The 21,236-nt window shown below is 39.6% G+C and overlaps 1 non-coding gene across 1 annotated transcript; it reads left to right on the top strand.

Moving 5' to 3' along the window:
- Positions 1-20,741: 20,741 nt before the first annotated feature.
- Positions 20,742-20,849, top strand: LOC148573875 (small nucleolar RNA R71). Its single transcript, XR_015906141.1, has one exon. It is a non-coding gene; the product is annotated as a small nucleolar RNA R71 (small nucleolar RNA).
- The last annotated feature ends 387 nt before the right edge of the window (positions 20,850-21,236 follow it).

Below are 21,236 nucleotides of genomic sequence, written 5' to 3'. Positions count from 1 at the left end.
AAATTCTTGTCTATTTACTTCCTTGCCTCTTTATCAATCATATCCCCATGTTCCTTTACAGCCAATAATCATTCACTTCATTGCAATTCCTCGTGAGATGACCCGGAGTCCAAATACTCCGGTTAATTCTTATTTGGGGTTTGTACATGTGACAACCTAAATTTTTGTATGTGAGGACTCTTTGTTGGTCTAGAACTATACTTGCAACAAGAATTCAATTGAGAAATTCTATATCAACAAGAATTCATACATCAAGAATACCAAGTGATGAGAATTGCCTTCGAGCTTGTACATCCTTTTGAATTGCATGATTTGGCCACCATGTAATTGGAATCTTTTTCCTCGATTAGGAAATTTCTTGATGGATGTTGTGTATTTATCTGAATGCATTGTACTTCTTGAATATATGCATCCATATGTTTCTAGCTTGAATACTTTCATGCCTCTTTAATGCTTGTTTTACCTTACAAGCTTATTTAAAGTATTTCAAGTACATTAGGATGAGTGAAGTGCATGCTTCTTTTGTGACATCACTTTTTATGCTAATATGTGTTCTAAAAGGCACAATTTAGAATTCACACACCTATTTGTCATTAAGGTCACACTAATTCACTCACTCAATTCTAGTGATTAGTACCTCATTCCAACAATGTATGCTTCCTTGCTTTTGTATTTTCTCATCTTATGGTGCTATTTTACACTTTTCATGATTGATGTACCACAAGCAAAAATGGAAGCGGAAGAAAGAACACACAGCAACCGGTTGATCTACCAGCTGAAGGTAGCACTCTAGAGAGTCGCCGTACCCCGTTGCTCATCTTTGAATGCACCGAGGACAGTGCAAACTTTTAAGTGTGGGGAGGTCGTTCGACCGTTCGGCGTTTTTGGGTGACACGTTTCTAATCCCAATACTTTTGTATTTCATTTTAGGTTTTTAGGATTTTTACTTGTATTTTCTTAATTTTTGCATATATATACATAATAAGCTTAGTCAAAATAATGAAATTTTTCAAGAATTCTATCTATAAGGCACCTCAATTTATTTGAGTGAAAACTTTTCATAGAAATTGCTTGGATTATATATATATTGTGGAACATGTCTGAGCTAAGAGCACAAGCTTATGAGATTTGAGCCTAATGGTGTGGTTACATCTTATAACTACTTATTTTCCTTCTTGTGTGCAATTATTCTCTTTCTATGATTGTAATCTTTGATTTGTTTGATTCTTTATGTCCATTATTTTGTGTATTCATGCATTTATATGATTGAGTCCATCATTTCATTTAGCTCACTTACCCAAATAGCCTTACCTTTTATCTTCCATTGTTAGCCAATTTGAGCCTACGATTAACCTACTCATTCGTAATTTTAGCACATTACAAGCCTTAAAGCAAAAAATAATAAATGTCCTTAATTTGGATCTTTGATTAGCTTAGGCTAATGTGTGTGTCATTCAAGTGTGTGAAATCTTGGGACATTGGTTGAATAAAAGGGTAGTTTCGAATTTTTGTTGAAAACATTGGGAATTGGGTATATGCTCATATGTAATGAATGTAAAACCTTATGCATTGATACTCTTGTATATATTTTATTGCAAAGTAAAAAGAAAAAAAAGAGAAAAAAACGAGAAAAACAAAAGAAAATGAAAAGAAAAAATTAGAAAAAGAAAGAAATAAAAAGGGAACAAAATGCCCCAAAGTGAAGCAATAAAGATCAATGCATAAGTGTTGTGAAATGAAAATAAAATGCATGGGTATGTGAAAAAGTGAAAAATGGGTAGTTAGGTTAGCTTTAAAGTTGTATAGGATGTCATAAGTTAGGTGGGAAGTTTAAGCCTATCAAAGATTCAAATCTCAAGTCCACTTGATCAAATATGCATCCTACCTTGACCCTAGCCCCATTACAACCTAAAGAAAAGACCTCATGATACTTGTATGCATGCATGAAATAAATGTCGATTGTTAGAAGAAAAACAAATCTTGGAAAGCATGATTAGGGGAGAATTGAGTGAATCGACCTTAAACACTTGAGCGAATAGAGTACAAACACATCCGGTGAGGGTTCGATTGCTTAATTACATGGTTTCACCTATAATCATCACTTTTCATGCAAGTTTGTAAAAATATTTAATAACTCAATTCAATTGTGGATTAGACTTGCTAGTCCTAGGCCCTTGTGCATATACGTTCTCTTGGGAATTTATTTGTTTTGACCAAGCAATTACAATTAGGTAGATTGCGTTTAGGTTAGTTTGCATTTGAATAAATATTGATACCCTTTGTCCTCTCTCGGTTTAAGCATGAGGACATGCTTGGTTTAAGTGTGGGGAGGTTGATAAACCCCATTTGTAGGGTTTATCTTGTGCTTAATTTAGGAGATTTTATGACCTTTTACCTACATTTATTCAATGAAATAGCATGGTTTCATGATTGTTTCCTAATTTGTGCTTAAGTGTGAAAACATGCTTTCTAGGCCCTTAATTAGCTAAATTTAATTCACCTTTGATTCCACTAGATGCCTTGATTTGTTTGTTAAGTGATTTCAGGTTGAAAAGGCTAGGAATGGATCAAAGGAGTGAAGAGGAAAGCATGCAACGTGGAGAAATCATGAAAAAGCCAAAGATTTGGATATATTCATCCACGTGCACACACCCTGTACGCGCACACGTGGATCGCGAAAACCTCAAGGGATGCGCACGCATGCTGTATGCGTACGCGTCGGTGGCCACACATGATTTTTAATTGAAAACGTGACCAGCGAATTCTGAGAGGCTGTGGGGCCTAGTTTTCAACCAACTTTGGTGCCGAAATGCATAAAAGGACCAAGGATTGAAGGGAATCATCAATTAGCATCATTTGAGATTCATTAGGATTAGTTAGAAGTAGTTTTAGAGAGAGAAGTTCTCACTTCTCTCTAGGATTAGAATTTGGATTAGGTTTAGTTCAATAATCTTAGATCTAGGTTTCAATTCATGCTTTCATCTTCTCCTACCTCTTAATTCTTTGTTGTTACATTCATGATTCCTCTATTCTTTTGTTGTAATTTCCTTTATGTTGTTCCTATACTTTGTTGTAGATTCCTTCTCTTCTCTTTCAATTCAATTTGAGGTAATTCATAATAATTGTGTTTCTTTTGATTGTTGTTGTTAATTCCTTGTAATAATTGTTGTCAGATTCTATTTTTGTTGTCAATTTCCTATGCTTTTCTTTTGTGCCTTCCAAGTGTTTGATGAAATACTTGGTTGGATTTTAGTGTAGATTTTGTTCCTCTTGGCTTCTTAGTTTATTTTCTTTGCCATTTATATTTCTTGTCTAAAATCTCAAAAATCTCAAACATACCTCACAACCAATAACAAGACACTCTATCGCAATTCCTAGGGAGAACGACCCGAGGTTCCAATACATCGGTTTATAAATTTAGGGGTTTATTTTAGTGACAAACAATCTTTTGTATGAAATGACTATTGTTTGGTTTAGAAACTATACCTTACAACGAGACTTTATTAGTGAATTTCTAAACCGTCAAAAGTCCAATCATCACTGTGTTTCGTTAGATTAGAAATCCCCTAAGATAGAGTACCCTATTTATTTATGTTAAGGTTTATATATGTTATTCTTATTTGTTTAAGTATGCCTTAAGTTTGAAATCTTGTGATGTATATGGAGCTTAGGATTGCCTTTGGCATCCCAGGGTCTTATATCCTACATCACTAGGACTGTTACCATACTGAGAACCTCTGGTTCTCATACCATATCTCTATTGTGTTTTTCAGATGCAGGTCGCAACCCACCTCAGTGAGTTGTTTGGTTGGTGACAGAAGCGGACGATCTGGATATCTTTTTGGAGTCTTTTGTTTATTTTGTTATACATCTCTCACTTTTGTATTTTTGCTTTGCCTAGAGGCTTGTATTTGAGAAAACAAAACATGTATAAGCTGTTTTTAATGTCAGGTTTTATATGTCTGTATATATATGGCTAGCCGGCTTAAACTCCGCGAGCCTTGGCTGGATTATTATGATATTACGGTATTATATTTTGATATATCTTATCTATATCTTGTGCTTTAAGTTAGAAACTTCGTTAGTACGTTTTCACTTTTCACATCCTGTTTTGAGCTATATTCTTCATCGGGCTTCTAGATTATATTAATCCTTTCTATAATTTATATGTATGAGCTTAGAACTGTCGTAATCTCTGATTAACCTTTGCTTTACGACACGAGGTAAAGCTTAGGCTAATTAGGGTATTACATTTAGTGGTATCAGAGCAGTTCGTCCTCGTGAGCCTGAGGGATGGACCGATTGTGCTTTATTGCATACTCTGTGTGTTTTTTCTGTGATGCTATTAGGTTATTTATTTGATATTGCATAGCATGCTTGTTTGTGAGTGCCTATTTGGGATAATTGAAGTACTAAGCTTTTGATATTGAGACTGGTCACCTTGATATTAATTGTTTAATGTAGACAGGAACCCTAATGGCCACTTGCGGACGAGGTCGAGCACGTTCACGAGAAAGTATGAATGAGCAACCGGCTAACAACCATGCCAAATTCATGGTGGCACTGGTGAATCTCGCTAATACCATAGAGGCTAATGCTGTTGCGACTCTGCAAGCTGTGCAGAGGTTAGGCCAACCGGCTGGGAATGGCAATGGAAATGGTGAAGGGAATGTTAAGGATAATGCTAAGGGAAATGGCGATAACATGGGAGGTGTTTCGATTACCTTGGCAATGTTCTTCAAGGTTCATCCGCCAATTTTCTGAGGATCAACTAATCCTACTGAAGCAGACAATTGGTTCCAGGCTATGGACCGTGCTTTACAGGCGCAGCATGTCCCCATCAATCAGTATGTCGAGTTTGCCGCTTATCAGCTTGCAGGAGAGGCCCAGCACTGGTGGCAAGTAGAGTGTCACTTGCTACAACTTCAGAATGCCGACGTTCCGTGGGATGTGTTCCAAATGGCCTTCTATAAGAAGTACTTCCCTGAGTCTGCAAGGAAAGCAAAGGAGATGGAACTGATGCAGCTGAAGCAAGGTTCCCTATCTGTGGCAGACTGCACAAGCAAGTTTGAGGAGCTTTGTAGGTTTACTAGGGTATGTCAGGGTACGCCGGAGACTTATGAGAGCTGGAAGTGTTTCAAAAACTAAAGGGGGCTTAAGGACAACATTATGACTGCTGTGGCTCCTATGGAGATTCGTGTCTTCTCCGACTTGGTGAATAAGGCAAGAGTGGTAGAGGAGTATACCAAGACCCTGGCAGCGTCCAAGGACACTCATGGAGGGAACTCTAGTCGAGGACGTGGCAAGTATTTCCATCCGAGAGGACAAAGTTTCAAGAGGGGAGGATATGCGCCTCAAGGGCAAGGAGGCTTCAGAAAAAACACTCATGATCAATTTCAGCGTGGCAAAGGAAGAGGAAATCAGAGTAAGAATTCTCTGGATTTGACTTGTGTGTGTTGTAGACGTTTTCATTCATATGACTTGGTGCACAAAATTGCGATCATCAACAATGGCGCCAAAGACTTGGTGCTCTCAAACGTGAATCACACTTTGTCACAACTTCACACAAATAACCAGCAAGTGCACTGGGTCGTCCAAGTAATAAACCTTACGTCAGTAAGGGTCGATCCCACGGAGATTGTCGGCTTGAAGCAAGCTATGGTCACCTTGTAAATCTCAGTCAGGCGGGTTCAGATGGTTATAGAGAATTGATAATTAAAACATGATTAAAATATAAACTAGGATAGAGATACTTATGTAATTCATTGGTGAGAATTTCAGATAAGCGTATAGAGATGCTTTCGTTCCTCCTAAACCTTTGCTTTCCTGCTGTCTTCATCCAATCATTCCTACTCCCTTCCATGGCAAGCTGTATGTTGGGCATCACCATTGTCAATAGCTACATCCCGTCCTCTCTGTGAAAATGGTCCAATGCGCTGTCACTACATGGCTAATCATCTATCGGTTCTTGATCATACTGGAATAGGATTTACTATCCTTTTGCGTCTGTCACTACGCCCAGCACTCGCGAGTTTGAAGCTCGTCACAGCCATCCCTTCCCAGATCCTACTCGGAATACCACAGACAAGGTTTAGACTTTCCGGATCTCAGGAATGGCCGTCCATGGGTTCTAACTTATACCATGAAGACTCTAATATCTCGGACTCGGTCCCCTGTATTAGATATCTAAGAGATACTCATTCTATCTCATCTTCATGTAGAACGAAAGTGGTTATCAGGCACGCGTTCATAGGTGAGAATGGTGATGAGCGTCACATAATCATCACATTCATCATGTTCTTGGGTGCGAATGAATATCTTAGAATAGGAATAAGCTTGAATTGAATAGAAAATCAATAGTACTTTGCATTAATTCATGAGGAACAGCAGAGCTCCACACCTTAATCTATGGTGTGTAGAAACTCTACCGTTGAAAATACATAAGTGATAATGGAGTTCATTGGTCTCGGCCCCAGAGGGGAACCGGAGTAACCAAGACTTCGAATACAATAATAAAAAGTCCTATTTATACTAAACTAGTTACTAGGGTTTACAGAAATAAGTAAATGATGCTGAAATCCACTTCTGGGGCCCACTTGGTGTGTGCTTGGGCTGAGCATTGAAGCTTTCACGTGGAGAGGTCTTTCTTGGAGTTGAACGCCAGTTTATAACCTGTTTATGGCGTTTAACTCCACTTTGCAACCTGTTTCTGGCATTTAACTCCAGAATGCAGCATGGAACTGGCGTTGAACGCCAGTTTGCGTCATCTAAACTCGGGTAAAGTATGAACTATTATATATTGCTGGAAAGCCCTGGATGTCTACTTTCCAACGCACCATTTAGAGTTCTGTAGCTCTAGAAAATCCACTTTGAATGCAGGGAGGTCAGAATCCAACAGCATCTGCAGTCCTTCTTCAACCTCTGAATCTGATTTTTGCTCAAGTCCCTCAATTTCAGCCAGAAAATACCTGAAATCACAGAAAAATAGACAAACTCATAGTAAAGTCCAGAAATGTGATTTTTATTTAAAAACTAATGAAAATATACTAAAAACTAACTAAATTATACTAAAAACTATGTAAAAACAATGCCAAAAAGCGTATAAATTATCCGCTCATCACAACACCAAACATAAATTGTTGCTAGTCCCCAAGCAATTAAAAATCAAATAGGATAAAAAGAAGAGAATATACTATAAATTCCAAAATATCAATGAAACTTAGCTCCAATCAGATGAGCGGGACTAGTAGCTTTTTGCCTCTTGAATAGTTTTGGCATCTCACTTTATCCATTGAAGTTCAGAATGATTGGCATCTATAGGAACTCAGAGTTCAGATAGTGTTATTGATTCTCCTAGTTTAGTATGTTGATTCTTGAACACAGCTACTTTATGAGTCTTGGCCGTGGCCCTAAGCACTTTGTTTTCCAGTATTACCACCGGATATATAAATGCCACAGACACATAACTGGGTGAACCTTTTCAGATTGTGACTTAGCTTTGCTAAAGTCCCCAATTAGAGGTGTCCAGGGTTCTTAAGCACACTCTTTTTTACTTTGGACCTTGACTTTAACCGCTCAGTCTCAAGTTCTCACTTGACACCTTCACGCCACAAGCACATGGTTAGGGACAGCTTGGTTTAGCCGCTTAGGCCAGGATTTTATTCCTTTAGGCCCTCCATCCACTGATGCTCAAAGCCTTGGATCCCCTTTTTTTATTACCCTTGCCTTTTGGTTTTAAGGGCTATTGGCTTTTTGCTCTTGCCTTTTGGTTTTAAGAGCTTTTGGCTTTTTCTGCTTGCTTTTTCTTTTTCCCCCTTTTTTTCAAATTTTTCTCTTTTTTTTTTTCTGCAAGCTTTTGTATTCACTGCTTTTTCTTGCTTCAAAAATCATTTTTATGATTTTTCAGATTATCAGATAACATGTCTCCTTTTTCATCATTCTTTCAAGAGCCAACATATTTAACATTCATAAACAACAAATTCAAAAGACATATGCACTGTTCAATCATTCATTCAGAAAACAAGAAGTATTGTCACCATATCAAAATAATTAAACTAGTTTCAAGGATGAATTTGAAACCATGTACTTCTTGTTCTTTTGTAATTAAAACAGTTTTCATTTAAGAGAGGTGATGGATTCATAGGACATTCATAACTTTAAGGCATAGACACTTAAATACTAATGATCATGTAATAAGACATAAACATAAACATAAAGCATATTAAATGAAAAACAGGAAAATAAGAACAAGGAGATTAAGGAACGGGTCCACCTTAGTGAGGGTGGCGTCTTCCTCTTCTTGAAGAACCAATGGTGCTCTTGAGCTCCTCTATGCTCTTTCTTGCCTTTGTTGCTCCTCCCTCATAGCTCTTTGATATTCTCTAATCTCATGGAGGATGATGGAGTGTTCTTGGTGCTCCATCCTTAGTTGTCCCATGTTGGAGCTTAATTCTCCCTCATAGCTCTTTGATCTTCTCTAATGTCGATTAAGTGCGAAGAGGTCGGCTTGACAACTTTTGCGATTCCTTCATTTCTTCATGAGTTCTCCATTTATACATGCTTTTTCTTCATTCTCTTGATCCAATCTTTTCCTCCTAAATCTGAAATCACTTAACAAACATATCAAGGCATCTAATGGAATCAAAGGTAAATCAAGATTAAACAATTAAGGACCTAAAAAACATGTTTTCACTCTTAAGCACAATTAAAGGAGAATTTACAAAACCATGCTATTTCATTGGATAAATGGGAGAAAGGTTGACAAAACCCTCTAAATTTAACACAAGATAAACCCTAAATATGGGGTTTATCAATCTGTACGTACATACTCTGCATCAGACAGTTATGACTAGGTCAAGTTGTAGGCAAGTAGGATTTAAACTTGAGGGTAGAGATTTTGTGCATGAATTGATCTGTTTACCAATGGTTGGGTTGGAGATGATTTTGGGATTTGATTGGTTGTCGAAGAATCGGGTTTTGTTGGATTGCTTTGAATGGACAATTCGGTTTATGCCAAAAGGAGAAAATGGAGTTGTGATAGCTGAAGGTTACTACCTGAACTCAGTAATAGTGTACTATAGTGGGGAGGAGTGTCAAGGATACATCTTGTTAACTGCTAATGCTTCGGGCGATGCTCAGAACTTGGATCAGATTCTGGTAGTTAGAGACTTTCCAGAGGTATTCCCGGAAGATATCTCGGAGTTCTCACCTCAAAGGGCGATTGAGTTTGCGATTGAATTGGTGTCAGGAGCCAGACCAGGGTCGATTATGCCGTATAGAATGGCTCCGATAGAGCTAGCAGAGTTAAAGACTCAGTTAGAAGGGCTTATGAACAAGAGGTTCATTTGACCGAGTGTATCACCGTGGGGAGCGCCAGTTTTATTGGTAAAGAAGAAGGATAGAGGAATGTGTTTGTGCGTGGATTACAGGAAGTTAAACAAAGTGACTGTGAAGAACAAGTACCCGCTGCCTAGGATCGATGACTTGATGGATCAACTGCAAGGAGCCGGAGTGTTTTCCAAGATCGATTTAAGATCCGGTTACCATCAGATAAGGGTGAAGGAGGATGATATCCCTAAGACCGCGTTTAGGACATGCTATGGACACTACGAGTTTGTGGTGATGTCCTTCGGGTTAACGAATGCACCTGCTGTTTTCATGGATTACATGAACAGCGTGTTTTGTCCCTTTTTGGACAAATTCGTGGTGGTTTTCATAGGCGACATCTTAGTTTACTCTAAGACGGAAAAGGAGCATGAGGAACACTTGAGGATTGTGTTGAAAATCCTAAAGGAGTGAAAGTTGTACGCTAAGTTGTCGAAGTGTGAGTTTTGGAAGGAGGAAGTAAAGTTCTTAGGTCACGTGGTGAGCGAAGGAGGAATAGTGGTTGACCCTTCGAAGGTAGAAGCGGTGATGGAATGGGAACGACCGACGATGGTAACGGAAGTCAGAAGCTTCTTGGGCTTAGCCGGATATTACCGGAGATTTAACGAAGAATTTTCCTGGATTGCACTACCGATCACTAAATTGACAAGGAAAGAAGCTCCTTTTGTTTGGATGTTAGAGTGTGAAGAGAGTTTTCAGACTTTGAAGCAAACGTTAACTTCAGCACCTGTTCTAATCTTACCGAAAACTCATGAACCGTTTGAAGTATATTGTGATGCTTCTCTGAAGGGTTTGGGTTGCGTATTGACGCAACACCAGAATATGGTGGCTTATGATGGGAAGCAGAAGCTGGTGAATTAAAAATTTATTAAAATGGTTACGTTGCAAGTATAGTTCTTAACTCACTGAAAATCTGCCTATCAATTTAGAAATATGTCACAGAGAGTTTAAATTAAAATTACTGGGAGTTTTAAGTCTCAGGTCGTCTCCCAACGAGTTGCAGAAAAGTGTGTTGTTTTATTAATCAGATGTTCCAAGAAGTTGAGCTAAGTAAATTGGAATTTAAATTGAGGAATTTTAAATAATATAAATAAAAGCCTTGACTGGGAATTGATTTGTTAGAATCTCTATCATTGATGGAGTGATTTTTAAGATTGATTTATAATTAACGGTTACTCTATTTAGTTATCCTTTACTAGGTAAGGGAAAGTCAAACAAGTTGGAATGCCAGATCTGTTCACAAGTTGCAACCCACTTAGTTCAAAGGGATTGGCGTTGGTGACAGGATGGCAATCCAACATTTGACCCAACTACAAATTTTTCCTTCAATCCTTCCAACTCAAGAGTTCCTTTTAATCAATTCCCCATCAAGTAAGGAAACTACTCACGCATTGTAAATAAAGAATCCATAGCACATGAAAGGGAATCAAAAGAAGACATGATTATTGGAATTGAAATTGAATTAAAAAGAAATAACCCTTGCATTAATTAATCATAAAAGAATTCAAATACAAAATTGAACAAAGCAAAGAACATGGAAGAATGAAACCAAGTTAAGAAAACGAACTAGAATGACGAAGTCTTGATGAGGGAAATAACTCTTCTCAATGTTCTAGTGCTCAGATCAATTCAAAATTAGAATCCTAAAAACCTAGAGAGAAAAACCTAAGAGAGTAAAACTAGATCTAAAACTACTGAATGAATGTGTGTGTTATTTTTGCATATTCTCTGACTCTAGTCTGCTGTTCCGGGCCGAAAACTGGGCCAAAATAAGGTCCAAAATCGCCCCCAGCGAATTCTGCAGATTATGCAGATCGCACATGTCACGCGATCACGTCGTTCATGCAATCGCATTGCCTGCGCTTTTTTCTCTCCACGCGTTCGCGTCGTCCACGCTACCGCGTCGCTTGCGCTTTTCAATCCGCGCGGCCGCGCAAGCCATGCGGCCACGTCACTGCGATTTGCGCTCCTTCGCGCGGTCACGTGAACCATGCGACCGCGTCACTTCTCGCTGGTTATCTCCTCAAATTCTTGTGTTCCTTCCATTTTGTTGCTAGCTTCCTCTCCAATCTCCATCTCATTCATGCCCTATAAAGCCTGAAACACTTGACACACAGATCACGGCATCGAATGGAATAAAGGAGAATTAAAATTAAATAATTAAAGTCTCTAGGAAGCAATTTTCAAACATGTACTGAATTTAGGAAGGAAATCTAAATACATGCTAAATTGATGAATAAGTGGGTAAGGATCATGACAAAACCACACAATTAAACACAATATAAACTATAAAATAGTGGTTTATCAACCTCCCCACACTTAAACATTAGCATGTCCTCATGCTAAATTGAAGGAGACAAGGAAATAAGTATGAACATGTAGAAACTCATGAAATGCAATGCAATCCTACATATATAAATAAATGCAACTATATGATTATTGTCCACTTGATCAAAAGTAAATAAGCCCTTCGAAACAATTACAAATCAAATTTCACTAATTCTATCATTATACAATAAAACCGATAAAAGTGCAAGAAGATAGCTTATGAAAGCAGGAAACATGAAAATTCAAGTATTGAACCCTCACTGGTAATGTATGTACGCTCTAATCTCTAGTGTATAGGGTAATTACTCTATTCTTCTCTAGTCATGTTTTCTAACTTTTGTTTTTCTCCTAACCAATCAACAACAGTTAATATACCAATGCAAACATCATGAGGTCTTTTCAGGGTTGTAATGGGGCCAAGGTGCAGGTAAGGGTATACATACGGCTAAGTGAGCTTTATAAATTGAATCTTTAATTAACCTAAGCCCTTACCTAATATACATATATTCTATATACTTTTAAATTCATGCCTAGCTACCCATAATTCCCTTTTTCGACCTATATTCATGTTTCAACTTTGTATTTTAATTCTATCATATGTGCATTGATCTTTGAATTCTGAATTTAACATTGGGGTAATTTTGTCCCCTTATTTATTTGTTTATCATTTTTTTTTGAATTGAAATAAATAAAGCTTATCAACGCACATAGATTTTTGATTCTTATAGTTTCACATGAATAGGTATCCAAATTCCCTTTAAATTTTCATGACACATCCCTTAACAACTTTTGTTCCCACAATTCCCCATACTTAACTAGCACACACAATTCTATCTTAAGCTAACCAAAGATTCAATTTGGGATATGTAATTGTTTTTCAGCTTGAGGTTAGTAATGTGGTAAAATATAGAACAAATGGGGTTTTAAAGGATCAAAGTGGTTAACAAAGGTAATTGAAAAGGGTAGGCTTGATTTGGATAAGTGAGTTTAAATAAATAATGGCCTCAATCATGTGCAAGCATGTAAATATAATAAATATTGGACATATAAGATAAAACAAAATATAGATTACAATCATAGAGAAGTAAACACACAAGAATAAAATAATTATGGTTAAATAATGTAACCATACATAAAGGCTCAAATCTTTCACAGGTTGTGTGTTCTTTAGCTCAAACATCATGTTCCAAATACAACTCAAGCAGATTTATCATAAAAATTTTGAAAAATTAGTGAAATTTTATTCCAAAGATAGATTTTTAAAAGAAACTTATTGTCTTTTCGATCAAGTAGAACATGCATGCAACTATTCTAACCTATGCAATTTATTCTATTCTATAAAGGAAAGAAAATTTAACTAAAATATCCTAATTATTGGTGTACAGAGAAGAGAAATTACCTCCGGAAGTCAGGTACTGACCGACCTCCCCACACTTAAGGCTTTGCACCGTTCTCGGTGCCATCTGTCAGGAACAGGGGTGGGCTGGTAGCAGTATCTCCACAGTCGGGACTATCATGGCTCCCGGTGCTGGTAAAAGAAGTGGAGTCCGGAGTGTCTGAGTCCTTGAATTTGCCCATGATCAGCTCCTTGAGGTATGTGAATCGGCGCTTGTTACGGCGCTCTCTCATCTTAGCTTTCAGTTCATGCTGATCCAATTTTTCAAGTATCCGCTGGAGCAATTTCTCAGTTGTAGATGCTTGTGGTGTTGAAGAAGGAATATCTTCAACTGGCTCAGTAGGCTGGCTTGTAGTGGCTGCTGAAAGTCTGAGGTATTTCCCGTTAGGGACATATTGATCATCCCGTGGAAGCATGGCTTTGGTGTCCCCAGCTCTGTAGGAGACTTCGGGTGCTGAGATAAGATCAGAGACCAGGGCGGGAAAAGGTAGGTTGTCTGCGATTTGTACATGCTCCATAGCATTCCGGATGTGTCTTGAGAGATTCAGAGGTTGGTCTGTAAGGATGCACCATAGTAGAACAGCCATGTCTGCAGTGAAGGAGGACTCATGAGTGCTCGAAAAGACGTAATGGGACATGATCTGTGCCCATACGCGAGCCTCCAAGGTAAGTGCGGAAGCCAAGATTCCCTTAGGGCGGGTACGGTGGTATCCGTAGATCCAACGACTGCCAGGTAATGCAATGACTCTGAGAACGGAGTCCCAGTCAAATTGGTATCTCTGGCGCTGAAGGGTGGCTTCTTGAAAAGCGTCCATTCCTGCTGGAAAAGGGGGAGGACTCAGAGCTTGCTGGATGGCCTCTTCTGTAATGGGCACTTGCTTCTGCCGGACATAAACAGACTGCAGGGTCGGTATGTAGAAGTTGGAGTAGAACTCAACTACCCAAGAGAGATTGACCTGCCTCGGCTGTCAACGTAAGAAACCCCATTGTCTTCGTTCAATTTGCGGCTCAACAAAGGAGGCAATATTGGATGGGAGGATAAGAAGGTATTCATTGTTATAGTTCCTTTCTGCTAGGATAGGGAACATCTGCTCACAGTAGAGATTGGGAAATCGCGCAGTGTCCTTTGCTGGAAAGGCTTTCTCCTTGTCGTCAACCCTTATTATCCTCTTAACTCTTTTTGTTGAAGGCTTGACTGTGGTTGAAGAAGGCTCTGCCACTAATGCTCTTTTAGTTCCTCTTCTTGCTGGTGGTTTGGAAGTAGCTTTCTCTTTTCCTTTCTTGGTGGCCATCCTGAAAGAAAGGAAGAGAAAGGAAATTAAATGCAAAGAGATGGAGCAAGGAAGAGGGTATTGTAAGTGATAGGCAATGCACGATAAAGATAAATGGCATTAACACGTGGTCCGGATTACATGTGAAAGGCTCATCAATGGAAATATAGCAAGTGCATGTAGGACAATGGAATGCAAGAGGTTTATTGGCATGCAGGCAAAGGCATGAGTAGCATATATCAAACATTCAATGTCCAATTTAGATTACCATTTGTAACAAACTAGCCATCACGTTTGTATTGACAATTAAATTTAATTAATAAAATATGAAAGGGAATTTGTGAAAAGCAAGCATTGCATATTAGAGCAAAATAATGTGAAGAAGTGCATAATGCCATATGGGCTTTTTCACAAACACCTAGCATGCATGTAGAATAAGCTCTTGAAAGTATGAATTTGAACATGCAAGCAATCCCTTAAAAAGTAATATATATGATTGTCAAACAAATTTATAACAAACCATAAGCATATAAAGATAAATAATGATTCACATAAATAGATAACACCAAGTAAAAAGGAAATGAAAAGAGAAGAGAATAAGAACAATGAAGAAAAGAAAAGAAGATAACATATGAAAATAAGAAGAATAGTAGAAAAGTGAGAAAGAAGAAAAGAAAAACCTTGTTAATAGGGGTGAGAAAGAGAGAGTGAAAGGTGAGATAGAAAGGGGAAGGAAGAAGGAAGAGGTAAGGAGGGAAAAGAAAAAGTAGGATTTGGAGGAGAGAAAGATAAGATAATTTGGCAATTTAGGATGAGCTGTGCGGCGCATGCGACGCGGCCGCGTGGGGCACGCGTTCGCATGGATGCGCGTCAGGTAAGAAGACGCGATCGCGTCAGTCACGCGGTCGCGTGACCGATGTTGCACTGCTGGCGCGAATTCAGCCTCGCTCCAGCACAACTCTCTGTTCAATTCATTTTAATTGCCAAAATTGGGTGACGCGACCGCGTGGGTCATGCGATCGCATGAGTGTGCGTGATAAAATGGGTGACGCGGCCGCGTCAGCGACGCGGTCACATGACAAGGGTTGTGCTTCCAGCACCAATCCAGCATCACTCTCGTACAGAATGCGACTGTGCACCCTTTTACGTCGAAAACTCAGGGCACGCGGCCGCGTGCGGCACGCGGTTGCGTAGGAGGCCATGATTTCCATGCGACGCGGTCGCGTCAGTGATGCGGTCGTGTGGGGTAATTTGTGCCATTGGCACGACTCCAGCGCTGCTCCTGCATAACTTTCTCTTCATTTTTATTTTTCTTTACTCCCCCTGCCACGCGGACGCGTCGCTGGTGCGATCGCGTCGCGCAGCGAAATTTTTTTTTTTTTTTAAGGAAAGATAAAGACATGTAAATGAAAGAGCACGAAAGCACTAATAAAGAGAAGAGTTATTAAAGAAGAAAAACTAAAAGTGAAGAAAAGAACGATCATACCGCGGCGGGTTGTCTCCCACCAAGCACTTTGCTTTTACGTCCGTAAGTTGGACGCTCCAATAGCTCAATCTGCTGCGATGTGGGGGTCTTCCAAGCGGAAGATCTCAAGCTCCTTATTTTTCTGCACCTTCTCACCATGGTATAGCTTCAGGCGTTGTCCATTAACCTTAATAAGTTCAGAGCTTGAAGGATGGCTTAGGTGATAAACTCCATACGGTTCAGCCTTCTCTATTCTGTATGGACCTTCCCATTTTGATCTCAACTTACCGGGCATGAGCCTCAGTCGAGATTTGTAAAGGAGAACAAAATCTCCAGGTTGGAACTCTCTCTTCTTGATGTTTTGATCATGCACAGCTTTCATCTTTTCCTTGTATATTCTGGAGTTCTCATAAGCTTCCAGGCGAAGGTTCTCCAGTTCCTGCAGTTGCAACTTTCTTTCAACTCCAGCATTCTCAATTCCCATGTTTCACTCCTTAACTGCCCAGAAGGCTCTGTGTTCTATTTTAACTGGGAGATGACAAGCTTTTCCATAAACTAAGCGAAAGGGACTCATTCCAATGGGTGTCTTGTATGCTATTCTATATGCCCACAGTGCATCTTGTAGTCTGGTGCTCCAGTCTTTTCTATGAGGCTTTACTATCTTTTGCAAGATACGCTTAATTTCTCTGTTTGACACCTCGGCTTGCCCATTAGTTTGGGGATGGTAAGCTGTTGCAACTTTATGGATTATCCCATGCTTCTTCATCAATCCTGTTAGTCTCCTGTTACAAAAATGGGTGCCTTGATCGCTCACGATCGCTCGTGGTGATCCAAAGCGACATATAATATGGTTTCTCACAAAGGAAACAACAGTGTTAGCATCATCAGTACGAGTAGGAATTGCTTCCACCCATTTGGAAACATAATCCACAGCTAACAATATATAAAAATATCCACTAGAATTTGGAAATGGACCCATGAAGTCAATTCCCCAAACATAAAAAATTTCACAGAAAAGCATATATTGTTGAGGCATCTCATCCCTCTTGGATATGTTACCAAATTTCTGGCACGGGTGACAAGATTTACAAAACTCAGCAGCATCTCTAAAAAGAATAGGCCACCAGAATCCGCAGTCTAAGATCTTTCTAGCTGTTCTTTGAGGGCCAAAGTGTCCTCCACTCTCAGATGAGTGACAGGCCTTTAAAATGGACTGGAATGCTGATTGAGGTACACAACGTCTAATTATCTGGTCAGCGCCACATCTCCATAAATATTTAGACTCGCTTTTCAGCTTGTCTCTTTGATGTTTAGAAAAATGTGGAGGAAATGTGCGGCTAACTAAATAATTAGCAATAGGTGCATACCAAGGGACTACCTCAGATACTGCTTGCAGGTGTCAAAAGGAAAATTATCATCTATAGGAGTAGAATCATCCTTAATATGTTCAAGGCGACTCAAGTGGTCTGCTACTAAATTTTGATTACCACTCCTATCCTTTATTTCTAAATCAAATTCTTGTAACAGCAGTATCCAACGTATAAGTCTTGGTTTGGATTCCTTTTTAGCTAATAGATACTTTAGAGCTGCATGGTCCGAATACACTACTACTCTAGTACCAAGTAAATAAGCCCAGAATTTATCCAGAGCAAAAACAATAGTAAGTAGCTCTTTCTCAGTAGTAGTATAATTGGACTGGGCAGTGTCTAAAGTCTTAGACGCATAGGCAATAACAAAAGGATCCTTACCTTCACGCTGAGCCAGCGCTGCTCCTACTGCATGGTTGGAAGCATCGCACATGATTTCAAATGGCTGGCTCCAGTCTGGTCCTCTCACAATTGGAGCCTGAGTTAGAGCGGTCTTCAGCTTATCAAACGCTTGTTTGCAATCCTCACTGAACTCGAACTCAATATCCTTTTGCAGTAATCTGGATAAGGGAAGTGCTACCTTACTAAAGTCCTTAATAAATCTCCTGTAGAAACCTGCATGACCAAGGAACGAACGGACTTCCCTCACAGAAGAGGGGTAAGGTAAACTAGAAATAACATTCACCTTTGCTGGGTCTACAGAAATGCCATTATTAGATACCACATGTCCTAATACAATCCCTTGCTTTACCATAAAGTGGCATTTTCGAAATTCAATACAAGGTTTGTATTAACACATCTATCTAATACTCTAGATAATCCATCTAAGCAAAGGTTAAAAGAATCACCATAAACGCTAAAATTGTCCATAAAAACATCCATACAGTCCTCAATAAGATCAGAGAAAAGACTCATCATGCACCTTTGGAAGGTGGCTGGTGCATTGCACAAGCCAAAGGGCATTCTCTTATAAGCATAAGTCCCAAAAGGACATGTAAAAGTAGTCTTTTCCTGATCCTCAGGAGCTATATGAATCTAGAAATAACCTGTGTAACCATCTAAAAAGCAATAATGTGACTTACCTGACAGGCGATCCAGCATTTGATCAATGAATGGAAGTGGGTAGTGATCCTTACGGGTAGCTTGGTTGAGACGCCTGTAATCAATGCAGACTCTCCAAGCATTCTGAACTCTAGTTGCTATGAGCTCTCCATGCTCATTCTTCACTGTAGTGACTCCGGACTTCTTGGGCACCACTTGTACTGGGCTTACCCATTCACTGTCTGAAATGGGATATATGATACTGGCCTCCAATAGTCTGGTCACCTCCTTTTTGACAACTTCCAAGATGGTGGGATTCAATCTTCTCTGGGATTGACGGACAGGTCTTGCTCCCTCTTCTAAAAATATTCTGTGCTCACATACTTGAGGGCTGATTCCCACTATGTCTGCCAAGCTCCACCCAATTGCCTTCTTATGCTTCCTCAGCACATCAAGTAGCTGCTCTTCTTGTTGAGAAGTCAGTTCTCTTGCAATAATAACCGGAAGCTTCTGCTCATCCTCGAGATAAGCATATTTGAGATGTGGAGGGAGAGGTTTCAATTCTAACTTTTGGTCATGGGCAGGCTCTGGATTATCTGGGGCTTGTGAAAGTGGCGAAGTGTCCTCATTGTCAGTTAAGAGGGTCCCCACACTTGGACCTTGTCCAGTGTGCCTCTCTTCAAACTCTTCTTTTTGAACTTCAGCCACACTTTCGTCTATGACATCACACTGGAAGATAGAACGATCTTCTGGGGGGTTGTCAATGACTCCATTCAGATTGAAGATCACTATGCGGCCATCTATTTCAAAGGAATATGTTCCTGAAAAAGCATCCAATTTGAATTTTGATGTCTTCAGGAATGGTCTTCCAAGTAGGATTGATGATGGCTTATCTGAATCATTATGGGGCATCTCCAAGATATAAAAATCAGTGGGAAATGTGAGCCCTTTAATGTTCACCAAAACATCTTCAGCAACTCCAGCCACTGTAATAATGCTTTTATCTGCTAACACAAAATGAGCTGCCGACCTTTTTAAGGGAAGGAGCCTTAAAACATCATATATAGACAAAGGCATTATACTGAGACATGCTCCTAAAACACACATGCAATCATAAATTACTACACCACCAATAGTACAACTAACTATGCAAGGACCTGGATCACTACATTTTTCAGGTAATCCTCCCATTAAAGCAGATATGGAACTACCTAAAGGAATAGTTTCTAATTCATTAATTTTGTCTTTATGGATACATAAGTCTTTTAGAAACTTTACATATTTAGGTACCTGCTGAATAACATCAAAAGGGGGACAGTTACCTCGACCTTTTTGAATATCTCTACCATTTTAGGATCAGGTTCTAGCTGCTTCCTGGGATTCCTTGCAAGCTGTGGAAATGGAATGGGAACAGTGTGTTCCGTGGTGCCTGCGCCTTTTGGTGCTTCTTCTTGTGGTTGAGCTATCTCTTCTTCAGCTATGTCCTGTATATCCTCTTCCTCTTCAACATCTTCGATTTCCACCACCTCTTCAGCTGAGGCGTATTCTGGTGAGCTTGGTTCCTCCTGATTCCTCTCCTGCAGTGTAGTTCCAGACCTCAGGGTAATGGCATTAATGCCTCCGTTTGGATTGGGTAATGGTTGAGAGGGGATTCCAATGGTGCTTGAAGGTTGGTTACTGGAATTTTGTGTTGAACCAAGCTGTGTCATAAAAGCTTGCAGAGTAGAGGTGAGACCATTCAGACTGGCATTAATACTGTTCACGATGGTACTTTCCATGGCCTGTTGTCTTTTCTCAAAAGCTTGTAATAAATCTTCATTAGAAGATACAGAAGAATGAGTAAATTGAGAGGTTTGTTGCTGATTGTTCGGTGGTCCTTGGTTTTGCCTCAGGTGAGGTGCTCGGTAAGGTTGATTTTGCTGCCTGTTGTTGTTATTATTCCACCTCTGATTTCCCTGATTATCTTTGCCTCCCCTATTATTGTTGTCCCTCCAATTCTGGTTTGAATTGTCCTGCCATCCATGGTTATTATTTCCACTTTGATTGTACCCTTGGTTGGGGCGGTCATAGAAGTTGTGAGTGGATGCCACCATGTTGTCTTCTTGTTGGAGCTGCGGGCATTCATCAGTGTAATGGCTGTAATCAGCACAAATTCCACAAATTCTTTGTGGGATTAGTTGTTGGTTTTGCTGCGGTTGAGTTTGCTAAGCTTGTTGATTCAACTGCATTTGCTTTAGCAGGTTGGTCATCTCACAGATGCTTTGAGTTAGAGCAGCAGTCTCTCTGCCAGAAGATACTTCTGCAACGGCTTTTGAACGGCCTTGCTTCTGTCTGTGGTTCCGAGTAGATTCAGCTAAATCACTGATCAATTGCCAAGCTTCATCAGTGGTCTTGTACTTCTTTATAGACCCATTGCTGGCACTTTCCAATGTGGTATTATCTTGGGGACTCATACCTTGTGTGATATAGCTGAGTAGGACGATCTTGTCAATCATGTGGTGGGGGCATGCTTCCAGAAGATTATTGAAGCGCTCCCAATATTCAAAGAAAGTCTCATTGTCATCCTAAACAATTGTAGAGATATCCTTCCTCAGTTTATCAGTAACTTCAGATGAAAAGAATTTCTCCAGAAACTCCTTTCTGAGTGTATCCCAGTTGGATACATTTGCTATAGGTTGAGTGTAGTACCACTCTCTTGCTTTTCCCTCCAGAGAGAACGGAAAAGCTTTCAGCAAAATTGAAGTTTCATCAGTGCCATCACGCCTGACAGTAAAACAGGCTGCCTGGAAATCTCTCAAGTGCTTGATAGGCTCTTGAGCAGGTAGGCCATGAAACTTGGGCATCAAATTTAACAGTGCGGTCTTTATTTCAAAATCTGTAGCTACCGCTGGATGATGCGCTTGAAACGGTTGCATTGTAAAATCAGGAGCTGCTTCCTCCTGAATGGTAACTCTTCTAGCTGCCATGTTTTTTGCATGTAAAAC

Source organism: Arachis ipaensis, chromosome B2 (assembly GCF_059453495.1).
Source record: "Arachis ipaensis isolate K30076 ecotype BB chromosome B2, ASM5945349v1, whole genome shotgun sequence".
NCBI lineage: Eukaryota > Viridiplantae > Streptophyta > Magnoliopsida > Fabales > Fabaceae > Arachis > Arachis ipaensis.
Note: the sequence above shows the minus strand (reverse complement) of the source record. Positions and strands in the feature narration are given on the sequence as shown.